General features: G+C 44.7%; 1 protein-coding gene and 1 long non-coding RNA gene across 3 annotated transcripts in view; one reads left to right on the top strand and one right to left on the bottom strand.

Annotated features, from left to right (window-relative positions):
- Positions 1-14151, top strand: part of LOC146007019 (uncharacterized) — a 318388-nt gene that overhangs the window by 142793 nt on the left and 161444 nt on the right. The window lies entirely within an intron of this gene.
- LOC146007018 (uncharacterized) overlaps positions 8825-14151 on the bottom strand; it is an 84711-nt gene continuing 79384 nt past the window's right edge. For both annotated transcript variants that reach the window (XR_014444195.1, XR_014444196.1), the window contains one exon: positions 8825-9032. The gene's annotated coding sequence lies outside the window, so the exon portion shown is untranslated. The remainder of the gene's footprint in view (positions 9033-14151) is intronic.

Here is a 14151-nt window from a genome sequence, read left to right as displayed (position 1 = left end):
GGGGCTGCAAATGAGCAACGCCAACATGTTTACAAATGGCTGTCAACACCTTTATATTAACGTCAAGCTGTACACCTAATAAACACTTCCTATGTCAAGTGGCATTTAATGCTTTCACTACCTGAGCAGCTCAAAGCATAGGTGCACTTAGACCTTGTAGAAAATACATTATAGGTACAAATGCTGTTTCAATTTCAGGAACTGAAATTGATTGTCCTATAATATACTTGTACCATTCATTACCTTACAGTACCTAAATTACAGAAAACCTTCTTTACTTTTGAAACCTATTTTCACACTGTGGTTGCAGATTGCCACTTTACTCTTTTACTTGGGAATCTGCAGAATATCTCATGCATTGATGGCCCTAAAATTGATTGGAAGCTCATTTCCTGAACATCTGATGAGGGAGTTCAGCCGTTCCTGTAAATGCCACATCTTATGTTATAAACACAGGCAAATATATTGCCCTGTTTTCCATCTTTATCATGTTGGTGTCTTTTAAACGGCATGCATTCAGCATCCTGACAGACAGGATGTTGGCAGTCACAGTACCAATGCCAGCATCCCAACTACTGCTAGGAGACCAGCGCTGAAATCAATTAGGAGGCAGGTGCTGGAATACAGACTGCCAGCATCCCCAAAGTAAGTATGCGGGTAGCGTTAGGCTGAAGAGGGGTGGGTGGGAAAATTAGGCTTAGGATGTGGGGAAGGAGAGATGGGGTTAGGCAGCAGGGTACAGAGGATAGAGTTGGGCACTAACAGGTTAGAGTTAGGCTGCAGGGAGGGAGGGTTAAGGTTGGGGGTTGGGGCAGGGAGAAGGGACGGGTTCCTGGCGTTGGTATTCTGAGTGCCGGTATCCCTACCACGGGTCATTATTTATTTATTAACAGTTTCTTATATAGCGCACACAGAGATATATATCTTATATAGCGCTTACAGAGAATAATTGAACAGTCACATCAGTCCCTGCCCCAGTGGAGTTTACAATCTATATTCTGTACCACATGCACACACTAACAGACATTCTAGGGAGCCAATTAGCCCTCCAGTATATTTTTGGATTGTGGGAGGAAACCGGAGTACCCAAAGGAAACCCGCACAGGGAGAATATACGAACTCTGCACAGTTAGAGCCATGGTGGGAATCAAATCCATGACCTCAGTACTGTGAGGCAGTAATGCTAGCCATTACACCATCCATTCTGTATCCACTTTAAACATATGGCTTAAAGTAATCCAGTACATCAGGGATGGTCGACATGTGGCTCTCCATCGGTTGTAAAAAGTCCAAGCATGCCCTCATATCACGGAACTCTAAAACTGTGGCAGGGCATGCTGGGATGTGTAGACTGGCAACAGCTGGTTAGCCTCATTACACATACCCCTATAATGCCTCTCAATCTTTACTGTTGCCTTCAGATCACCACACCTCTTCAATAGTCATGCGATTCTGCCACATGCCCATACCAATTTAAAATATCACCCAATAGGGGTCCCAATTCATTTTACACCACACAGAACCCAAAGGCATAGTTTGAAACATCATGGGACCTAAACTCCTAGTATAGAAAATAAAGTAGACACAGTTTTTTGTGCGCTCAGAGCATCAGATGGAGAAAAATACTAGAGTGGTGTCCCCACTTTACTTACCACGTTTATACAACAGAAAGATATGTGTAAACACAAATGGTGTGTATTCTCAGTCATAGCTTAAATAGAATATAAACTGTACATCCCTAATAAGGAGACACATCTCCTCTTCTCCGCCTCCAAATAGGTATATGGGGAGTATGCTTGTTCAATAATACCAGGTAATAGTAAGAGGGAACTTCACCACACACAGTAGGAGAGCAAGATACCGTGCAACCTTTTTAGGGGATCGGCGTCTCCTCTTCTCAGTTACTTCGATTGCTCTACAGAAGCTGTGAATATGGATCCGTTGTTCCACTTGTCACAACTCACTTGTGTCTCACATGAAATATACAAGGGGTAAACCAATATAGTGTAACACAATTTATTACATATACAAGGTGTAAAAGATATAAAAGGTCTAAAATAAAAACATAGGGCCGTATTCAATGAGAATATTGACAGCGTGCAGCGAATCCTGTTTAGGATTCGCTGCACACTCGCCACTGCCCGCCGTGTTCCGGAGCCTCGCTGTCCCCCCTATTCAACGTCACAGGGGCTCGCTGCCCCTGACGGCGAGTTTGAACCCCTGCGGTGGACGCCGCAGGGAGCCTGAGGACAGTGGCAGGCAGGGAGATGGAAGTCTCCCTGCCTGCCCCAGAAAGTATGTGGGGGGGAGGTGGGCTCCTCGGGAGCCAGGCAGCACAGGCTGCCCCCCGGGAGAGCCAACAGGGGACCAGGTATTCACTGCACCCAATCGTGCATATGCAATGATCGGGTGCAGTGAATATATGAATATCTAATGAGCGGCTCTCAGCTCCCGGCCCCCTGCTGGCTGCTCTGTGTAAAAAAAATATATATATTTTTTAATTATATATTCATGTGCTATAAGCACATGAATAAAAATAGCATGCCCCTTCTCAGAATAAAATTCCTGATTTTTTTTTTTTTTTTACACCAAATGTAAAAAAAAACAACAACTTTATTTTAAAAGTTCACTTTCCTCTTCACTTCACCGATTTGCTACACGGTGAGGGACGGCGAAAATCACTTAGAAAGACGGCAAGAAGTGCACATTGAATAGGGTGATTCGCTTTCTGACCCAAAAAATCACCTTCCAACGCGAAAATAGCACAAATTCGCCATGAAACAGGGCAAATTATCCTCATTGAATACTGCCCATAGCCACAGTGGGGGAGAAATTACCTGAACAGGTGGAGAACTTGATGATATAAAGTTCTCAAAAAGCGACAGAAATGACCATTCCGGATATTGTCAGACCATGAAAGCATACACGGTCCCAGCAAAGAGCTCTCCAAGAGGGTCCAGGCAATATAGGTTCCGACGCGTTTTTCAACCCGCCCAGGGGTCTTTTTGGTGATACTCACACAGGTATATGTAACCAATATCTAAGAATTCTATTATCATGTAGTGTTCAAGATTGGTTACTAATACCATTCAGTGAGCTGGGGGAAACAATGTCTTGTTTTACTTACCCAGTATTAACCCCTCACTCTCATGCACCTGAGTGGTATTAATGAACTAATTGAGCATCTACCACTATCCATATGTGTGGTGACACTCAGTAGTCTAGAACCTCCTTGGGTCAAATCAAAAGGGTGCACCTCATTAGTGCCAAACATTGCATTCAACTGGTGCACCAGTTAATGATTGCAAGTGTGCACATGCACACCCTTTACCTATTTAATTATACTTACCCAGCTGTGACTGTCGCTGCACACAAAAATCACGGAGGAAAACGATTCCACACCCACCTAGTGGCATCCTTCGCAGGCAGAACAGAGGAGGTTGGGCCACAGTAAATGTGTCAGGCACACAATGGGCGGGATGTACCAAGCAGCGGCAGTATGTACTATTATATGCGGTGAGCAAAGCAAAGGGCAGCTCTCCTAAAAAGAGCTGCCCTTTGCGATCCCTGCGGCTGCCTGGAGTAGCTGGCGGCCGCGGGGCATGCTCGGAAGGATCCGTGTTGGATCCTTCACACAGCAGTGCTGTGAAGAGAAGTCAATAGGCTTCTATGGTATTACGCAAGCTAGAGCTGTTACTCCCTAACAGGAGTCTATGGGTTCCTACATGAGACCATGTAGCTGCTGAAACCCTTGCAGCGACGCGCTGATGGGAGGGGCTTCAGTGCATTTCATGATGCAGTAAAACCCCCGAAAACAGGAGTTTTACCACATTTTTTAGCATTTTATATATTATTCACAACCTATAGATTTACTGACTGACCAGTTGAATCCCGTAACCTAATCACACATAATAAAGTACAGTAAAACGGCCTCAAACTTTCTATTCTGGTCTTAAACACACCATGCATATGCAGGAATTATGTTGATGTTTCTTCACTTTTACTGGTGCCGATGCACAATGAAAAGTAAGAAAATTGTGTCTGGTTGCTGGGAATTATGCAATGCCAACTTATCCAATTGTTCTTGATTATTTACTGGCATTCTATATAGAGGAAAAAGCCACAAATATGGAGGCTATTAAAGTAACACTAAAACACAAATTCATTGTAGTTTTCATTGTTCTTGGCAGGAGCTATGATATTAACCATTTGAGTGCCAAAATCTCAGTGAGAGATGTTCAAAACATCCGCTAAAAATCCCAGCGTCGCCCACATTTGTTATATCTCCCCCCCCCCCCCCCCTTCAGTGCATATGGTTTTGTCCATCTGAGAAGGAATTTGCCTCTAAGAGTGAACTAGAATAAGGCCCCATATCGCCTTATGGAACAGGCTGATTTCACAGATCAGCAGAGGGGTCCTTTTGTCCCAGGCCCCTTAGGTGTCAGCGATGTACATTGCACTTAAGCGGGCAGCCAGGATGACAGTGCCAGCAGCATTTCAAATGTGATGCCGAGTGGTAGGCAATCCAAGCTTGCAGACAGGCAGCCAATTTGCACCCTACACCCACTGTTACTGCTTCATACACCACAGCTTACTCTTCCCACATTCTCCATCATTGCTCGCTACACTGATCCATATGGGTCTCCTTGCCATGGTCACTCAGCCAGAGCAGCCGGGAGCTAGTGACCAGAACAGTTGGAGAGTTTTGAGGGAGACTACAGTCTGTGTGAGGGCTTCTGTCTCGGTATTTGGTCATTAGGTGGACAGTGTTTTGGTTGACAGTCAAAAGTTTGATGCATTGAAAAGGTATTCATGCATTAGCAAAAGGTCAGCATTGAAAAAATATCGACAAGGTTTTTCATGATTTTTTGGGGGTCCCGAAGCATTGCAAGTGCAGCGGTATACTTATACTGTGTCCATATCAACCTATTTCGACAGGCAACAAAAAGTGAAAATCTAATGTTGACCTTTTGCTTGTGGTGAACTTTTCACCCCGTTGACCTAATGCGTGTCGACCTATTGGCCATGTCGACTTTTTTAAAAATTTGTGTTGACCTTTTGAGCATGTCAGCCTTTTTGACTATCGACCTAGACACTCTCGGCCTAACAACCCATACCCACTTTCTCACCCAACCAGCGCTGCACACCTTCCACCTGCTGTCTGTGAGGGAAATATGATTCCCGGCGTGTGCTACTGGCTTCTTCAATGATTTTTATGTTGATTTGCCTTTTCTATTTTTACTAAGAATTGTTTTAAAAAGGCTCTGGCCTTTGTCAATGATTTTTTATTTTTTTGGTGTGTGGATCTGAATAGGCTTCTATTTCACTTTTTATTTAGTTTAGGTTCTAGTTTTTCTTTGATGTTAAAATTTTACATACCCCACAGTCCAAATGTTGACAATCTTTTTTAATACAAGTTAATGCCAAAATTGCTGCCCCACCCACATTATTGCTCCAGCCCCAATGTTCCCAGTTCCTGACTATTTTATCCATTCTAGGCCCCACATTGTCTTCTGGCAGCCCTGCAGTTGAGGTATGCTGCCATATCAAAGAAGGGATGCGGTCTGGCTAGAGGAGACGAGATGGGGCCCCTCTCCCCAGCTCTTGCTCTATGGCTCTACCAGTGGGGGTCCCCCTCCTACTCTTGTTGCTAAGGAGCTGAATTTATTGGTCCAATTTCCCAAAACTGTGCTCGCTGATTGGGCCTGATTCAGACCTGTTAGCTAAGCTGCATATATATCCAGCCTAGCGAGCAGGTAAACAAACCCCGCTAAGTGAATTCACTCGCTAGCATGCAAGGGTATGTGTACGCGAACACATCCCCTCACATGTGCCACACAGGGAAAAACAAGGATGGTCGCTCGCCATTAAATGATTTTCCCATTGTTTGCTAACAAAAGTCAGCCTTGACTGGCTTTTCCAGTGCCCGCTAGCCACTGAATTAGGGGCGGACGCTGAGGTCATGTGACGTCCGCTGCCCGCCCCAAGCAGGCATAGACATGGCTGCCTTTGCAGTTGTCAGCCCAGCACTTTCATCGGTGCACCAACCATGTTGGCGCGGTCCCCTGCGTCCTCCCCCTGCCTGCATCCCAGTGAGCGAACGCCCTGGAGAATGTGAAACTCGCTGAAGGCATTTTCTCCAGGTGTTTGCACATGCGCATCTGGGACAAATTCAGATCTGACCGATCACAGTGTCCACAGTGGTGCTGAGGAAGGAACACAGGAGATGGGAGCACAGAGCAGGTTTAGTATAAATGGTTTATCCCTTCTGTGTCGCAGTGAACTGAAAGCAGCCACATAATTAATGCTCCTATAAGTAACCATTTCCTTATTGTCAAATACAGTTGCATTTTATCTTTTAATGCATATAATAATTAAACGTCCTTTATAAATATTATTATTTTTTTAATAACACATCATTTAATATTAATAGGTTTCTTTTTAAGCAAGTACAGTTTTGTGTTTCTAGGGCAAATGTATGATTAGGGCCGTTTGATATGGGGAAGCAGGTCCCTGCATTGGCGGACTGTCTTGATATGTATTGTTCCGTGGAGGTAGAGGGGTAGACTTCAGTAGCGTGATGTGCTGCACTGCTGCTGGGACCAGCCTGCCTTACCCCTCTGTTTGCCGCCACCCGGACCCGCAGATCTACTTGTCTGTGGTCCCGGCGCTCCTCCTTGCTCCTTCTAATGAAAAATAGCCCACACAAAATGTCCGCTCCCTTACAGCAGACACTTTTTGAGGATACTAGAGGAGGTGGTGGCCTCCTCTAGCATCCTCAAAAATGGTCTGCTGTTAGGGGCAGCCATTTTGTGATGGTCATTAACAGAAGCCAACCAGTAGGAGTGCCGGGACTGCAGACAAGTAGATTTGTGGGTCCCGGGCCATTGCGGAAATTTCCGGTGGGGGCGGCGCACATTTTATAGTTGCGCCACTGAGTTAAAATGTAAAAAAAATGGCATGAGGTCCCCCTCCGAAGCATAACCAGCCCCAGGCTCTTTGCGCATGTGCTGGTTCAAAAAAATAAAGGGGGGAGATGTACAAGTAGGCCGGAATGTAAGGAGACTGTTTATCGGCCCTGCAAAAGTCACTGAAAGACAGATGCTAGAATGTCCTACTTATTTCTGGAACTCGGATAATGTATTAGTGATGCAATGTATTAGACTTTACGCTCCTTTTGCAAATCTGATGCCACTTCTCGTAGTAAGTAGAGGAAGCGTCCGATGTTATTCAGATTAATCAGAATGCAACATACTGTATATATAAATCATACCTGTTGCCAGCCAGGTAGTAATTAGAGCAATTCTGACATAATTAGAGTGGATTTGTTTGGGTGTGTTTTTTAATTGGCAAAACATTTTGTTTAATTAACAAAAGTAGAGCACATTTGCAATAAAACATTTACAAAATACTAACCGTGAAAATTAAAAATCGACTTTGTTTTGACAAAATAGCTCATGTATTGTACATGTAGTTTTTCCATTGTTTCCTGTTAAATGCATCTTACTGTATGTGCATTGGGATACTAAGTAGACGCACAAGCTGCTTTTGCTGATTAAAGATATACACTGCATCAGTGGCAGAATTTTTGAGTGGTTGGCCAAGGTGCAAAAATATAATTTGGGCCGCCCTCCTTCACTCCATCTCAAGTCCACAACATGCCACACACCAGTGGGTGGCAGCATTGGGCCCCTTAGGCCTCGGGCCCCGATGCAATGCACCTGCTGCACCAATGGTAGTTCCCCCTCTGCGTGTGTGCTTCATGTTCAGCAGTGTTTGGCTGCCGGCATTCTCATCAGCCAAACATGAATCCCTTTGCCATCGGAAAACACGAATTCTGAGAACAAGGCAACAATGACGTAGTTATCTATAATTATTCTAATTTTTATTCTTCATCTATGTTACGTTTTATGGTACATGGCTAATTCCATAAGGTGCACCATCCATATTTATATGCGGCGTGCTGATGTTAAGATTTTGATATGCAAAATGAATAGCCCTATATAACTAATGCATGGATGCTTTACTGAAAATGTTCCTTCCATGTGTGGCCATAAAAAGGAGAAGTTCTCAGATCTCTCCATGAAGCTATAATGACAAATTATTTTTGCCCCATGCAAGAGCACTATCTGCCCCCGTAGTGTAAATAGTGGATTCCTTTATATGTTGACTTGTTCTGAATCAATTTGCACCTCTGCTGTCTATATAAACACCCCAGCTCATCCCGAGCTTTGATTCCCGTCTGAGAACACAGGGGGGTGTTTATCTGGTGCCTTGACTCATAGGAGCCAGGTGGTCATGATGTGTCAGTAAGGGTTCCTGCAGGGACAAGATGTTCATGAAAAGATTCTTTTGGCCTCTGATGTCTTAATGTCACACTATACCTGACCTGTTTAACATCGCTCTTGTAATCGCCACAGTTATTTATTTTCCATCTGCTGTTTTATTCCATCTTCAAGGGATCACAATCTAGAACTGGCGAGCAACAAATAAATGTAAATATATCAGAGAAACTCAGCATGTGCAAACGGCATCATGTATCGCAAACATATGACAAAACTATATAGAATATATATATATATATACTGTATATATACACAGACCAATTCTTTATTAAATGCTTTAATGGTGCATAATAAGTGATGGCACTGACTATTAGTCATCAATATGACAGAACCTTTTGTCATCAATCTTCAATATTGTGGGCAGGAATTGAAAGCTATTGGAAAGTTACCAAAAGCACAGAGTATTTCAGCTCAACCAACTCCAATCTTGGAGGGAGTTACTCCAACATTTAGCAAATCTAAGCTTCATGTAATATACATTAGCTGCAGGAACAGTTTGGTGTACAGATGGACCAAACCACACTGACCTATCATACATTTATAAACACACTATGGACATATAATATAAAGTGCTCTGTCATCACTGCTGCAGGCCTCTTCTTTGTCCCAGCGAAGATGACTGAGCTTGTTGTTGTTGAAAATGAGGTAGGTCTTGGTAGTTACACACGTGTCCTCACAGAAGCTGACCTAGGATGTAACCGAGTCAGTTAGGTCATTCAGGTATATTTATATAGATATAGGTATATTTTCTTTTTTATGCAGTTCCATATTGAGTATCACATCACCAATGACCCACTAAGTTGGAAGAAATCCTGAGGGAATTTCCAAGGTTCTTAAAGAAACCGTTGCATGAATACATTACCTTTATTTCCTGTGAGTTGGGATACGCCCATTATTTTCTTACCTTCACGTATAAAGATACCCTGATGTGTTTTTCTTGATATTTATTTGGGTGAGTAAGATACATGGTAGAATATATCCTCTTCTCATCGACCTCCGATCACAATCTATCGCTCAGGTTGATTAACATAAATGAATTCTAACATTGGATTTTGTTTAATTTTACTTCCACACACTGGAAGCACTTTTCTTGATTCACATTGGCCTAAACCAACACATGAGGATTGTGAGCCTTCCCACAACGAAAGAAACCCTTATGAGCTTAAAGACGTCCTGACCTACCGCGAGTTGGGTACGCCCATCATACTTTTACACATCTGCAGATATAGATCTTTTATATATACAGGTGGAGCAGATCTCATTTGAGCTGCTCCTGGCGATAGTATCGTCATCCGCCGCCATTCGACAGAAGGGGGCGCGCACATGAGACGCTCGCGTGCCCCGTTCTGTCAGAGCCTGCCGTCTCCCAGCTGCTCCCCCATCACCACCCACAGCCCCCACTATCCCTGCCCGTCTACCTGAAGCGGAGACGGCCAGGGAATCCGCTCCCCGCTGTGTGCTGATTGCAGCGTGTGAGACGCCCGCAGGTCCCCGTCAGATGATTCCTTAGGCTGGCTGGGAGGTGCTTTATCTATAAGACTCTCACAGTTTTTTCAATTTTATATTTTATTTAGAATTTATCACTTTCAAGTATCAATCCAAGGATTGAAAAATTATTGAAAAAAAAAAAGGAACATTTATCTGCCCCATGCTGACATGGGTGGAGGAAGCAGCGGCATTAATCTTAAAGACGTTGACAGGAACCACAGAGACACAGCCAGCGGCCAGACAGAGGGACCCAATTCCTGACTGCATACTATTCCCCCACTACTCATTAATATTAAGGACACTCATAAGGATACGCATACTGCTGGATATTGAAAATTGAGAGGAGGGGGTACTGCTAAATGAAAAATGTAATCGAGGGGTACGGTAGAGAAAAAAGTTGGGAACCGCTATTCTAGGCAACCCTGGACTCTATGCTGAACTAAAATACTCAGCAGTACTTGGGGGCATTTTTTCTTTAAATTAAAATGCCTATCCTAGTCACAGTGAACAATGGCATAACTATTACATGTACTGAAGTGACATTGTATCCATGTAATATGATCAAGTAAAACAGTGCATGTTTCTTATGTATGATATTGTACTCAGATCAAGTCGAACAGGCCTGTCTTTATGTGGCAGCTCGTTAAGCTGTCTCTCAGCTTGTCCACACACATCAAACAGAGCGCAAAGGGTCTTATAAATGTGACTGGCATTACAGAAGACATTTCTTGTACAAATGGCCTCTTGGGATAATCTGTGTGTCAACCACTTCTCAAATACCAGTAATTGATAAACGGACGGAAGTAGTTGGGTCAGCCGAGAATTCTTCCCTGCCACGTAGCCCATATCAGCAGGTGGGACAGCTGAGCAGCAGCAGGACTTATACTTCACTCATAAGTAGTCTCCCCCAGCTGGCCTGATAACCACTTGCCGCATCAAGATACAGGGACTGATTAAGGGTATCTGAACATTCAAAAAATCAACAGCCTCTTCTGTCACCGCTCACATATTACCATCTCCCTGTAATCTCTAGACAACTGCCACACAGATGAGGTTTTCACAGTGTACTGAGGGCAAGAATGATACTGACTTTGTAAGAGAAGAGTAAAATCCAAACACTTTGATTGGGTCTGTAACATGAACATCTTCTCACACATATACAAATGTTGAATCTTTCCAGGAATGGCAGAGAGATTAGGAGACCTCTGTGTTGTTTCCAGTTCCATGAGCCATACAGAATAGATGCAAGCTTGCCATTTATAAATACAATGTAGCTGTTCAGGAATATTCTTGTAAGGTGTGTTCTGGACTGAAGGTCGTTTAATACTGCTGGAGTTTGGTAACCATTGACACAAATATTTATTTCTTTTGGGCCATAAGAACATCCTGGGTTATCGTCCATGATGACTTGTGTGCACATATGCAAATGGGATATTTAGGCGTTTAATCTGTAGGATATTGGGATTGTGTTTAAATAGTAAGTAAAGACACTATGGGGGAAATTTACTAAGGCAAATACGCCTAAAAAATACGTATTTTCATAGCAAAATACAATTTTTTTTAGTCGTATTCGTATTTTTGGCATTTACTATGCCAAAAATATGCATATTCGTATTCCTATTTATGGCACATTCGTATTTGTATTTACAAATATGAATGTATACGCCATCGGGAAATACGACTAGGAATCACCATTCAAAAGAATGGTGATACCTAATTTACTAAGCGGCCGTATTAAAATACGGACGCTAATTATCGGCAAACTGCCGATAATTGCCGGCAAAATACGCCAGAAAAACAGACCGTAACCAGCAAAAATGGCCGTAACCAGCACCAGGCTGAAAGAGCCGGGGCTGGTTCTAAAAAAATCATAAAACCGTTGACATAGGGGTTCCCTGCATTTTTTAAAACCAGCCCCAGGCTCCAGGCCAGGGCTGGTTCCCAAAATACAGAGGACAAAATGACTAGGGGTCCCCCGTATTTTAAGAACCAGCCGCAGGCCCAACCAGCCAGCAGGGTAATGCCACAGTCGGGTGGAGGTTTTTTATATAAGTCCCCCGGGCCAAAGCATTCATCCCTCTGACCAGTCAGCCTGGCCAGGGGTCCTGGGGTAGAGGTGACCCCTCCAATAAAGGGCCCCCCCTCCAGGACTTACATGTCGAGGCTGAAGCCTGGTGCTGTCCCGGACGGCCCTGGAGCGTTGGCCACTGGGCTGATAAAGTGTAAAAAAATAGAATTAACCATTGTCTAAAACTGTGGAACTATGAGTCTCCGCAAGCCTCCACCACATGCTCGGACTTGGAGAACCACAAGTCCCAGCATGCGGGGCATTAAAGGGCCCGCTGGCAGTAATAGAAATAGTAAAAAAACACACACTGACACACATTAAAAATAAAACTTTATTACATCCAAAGCCCACACATACTGATACTGCTACTTGAGCCCATAGGTAGGTCCCCGGGTCTTGGTCAGTGTCCTGGGGCTCCGGTGTCCGTGGTCCTGAAGTCCTGGTCCGCTGTCCTGGTTCGGGGGTCCGGTGTCCGAAGAAATCCATAGGGAACCTATGGAAGCAAATTATACTTACAAGTCTCTGGCAAAGCTCACGTCCTCTTCGTTCCAAGTAGGCTTCCCAGGTGTCTTGGCAAAAAAATAACCCGACTACGCTAATCACCGGACTGAGCTGGAGTAAACGCACAATGTAAACAAAGACATTGTGCTGCTCCGCCCCCCAAATAGCGCTATTGGCCGGCTTAATTCTCACAATTGATTAACTTTATCATGGAGAACCCAATGGTACAGAGTTTGGACTTGAAGTTCTATTTAAAACCCTTCACAATTTTTACATCTCTTTCGGAGTTTAAGTTACAAAAGCCTTATGTCCCTACTTTCAATAGAGATGGAGTTATTCAGCTGATTTTCTCTGTTATTTTCTTTATTTGATAACCATCTATTTTCATCTTTATTTGAGATATTCATGCAGAAACAGCTGTTTGGTTCATCTAATAGTTCATGGTTCATTAGAGCCAATGTGGAGGATATAATTTTGGCACCAGATATAGGGCATTCCACATTTAGATTACTAGATTTTAAATAGTATAAGGCTGTGTTTACACATAGTGACGCAGCAGGTCTGGTTCAACAGGACCCGCTTCGTTGCAAGGAGCCTGCAATTAGGCTCCTATGTGGCTGTCTACACATATGCTGCCGCCACAGCCTCCCAATCCTGACGCAGCATGCTGCGGTTGGACCCAGGGCCGGCGCTACCCACTCAGCAGAGGATGCAAAGCAGGTAGGCGCCGGGCAGGAGAGGCACTGTCCCTGCTTTGCATCCTCTGCTGTCCTCCGTGCCTGCCGGCTGCTGCTGCTGCGCCTGTCACACTTCATCACACGCAGCAGCGCCGGATGCACAGAGATCCCTCCTGGCTCATTATCAACTGGTCATCGGCAGGGGGCGGAGCTTCACTGTCAGAGGGGGTGTGGCTACACGGACCCGAAGGGGCGGAGCTACATGGGAGCAAGACTGACTGAAGACACCAGGAAACAGGAGAGGATGAGCTGCCACCATTGTAAAGTGTGAGTGTACTAATGTCAGCAACTGATGTGGGCACATGTGTAGGCTGCACTACTAATGTCGGCAACTGGTGTGGGAACGTGTAGGCAGCACTACTAATGTCGGCAACTGGTGTGGGCACATGTGTAGGCAGCGCTACTAATGTCGGCAACTGGTGTGGGCACATGTGTAGGCAGCGCTACTAATGTCGGCAACTGGTGTGGGCACATGTGTAGGCAGCGCTGCTAATGTCGGCAACTGGCATGGGCACATGTGTAGGCAGCACTGCTAATGTCGGCAACTGGTGTGGGCACATGTGTAGGCAGCACTGCTAATGTCGGCAACTGGTGTGGGCACGTATATAGGCAGCACTGCTAATGTCGGCAACTGGTGTGGGCACATGTGTAGGCAGCGCTACTAATGTCGGCAACTGGTGTGGGCACGTATATAGGCAGCGCTGCTAATGTCAGCAACTGGTGTGGGCACGTGTATAGGCAGCGCTACTACTGTCGGCAACTGGTGTGGGCACGTCTATATGCAGCGCTACTAATGTCGGCAACTGGTGTGAGCACATGTGTAGGCAGCACTACTAATATCGGCAACTGGTGTGAGCCCGTGTGTAGGCAGCACTACTAATGTCGGCAACTGGTGTGGGCACGTGTATAGGCAGCACTACTAATGTCAGGAACTGGTGTAGGCACATGTAGAGGCAATGTTACTAATGTCGGCAACTGGTGTAGGCATGTGTATAGGCAGCACTACTAATGT

This window comes from Crinia signifera, chromosome 6, assembly GCF_055691185.1.
Source record: "Crinia signifera chromosome 6, ASM5569118v1, whole genome shotgun sequence".
Taxonomy (NCBI): Eukaryota; Metazoa; Chordata; class Amphibia; order Anura; family Myobatrachidae; genus Crinia; species Crinia signifera.
This window is presented reverse-complemented; position numbering and strand designations above follow the sequence as displayed.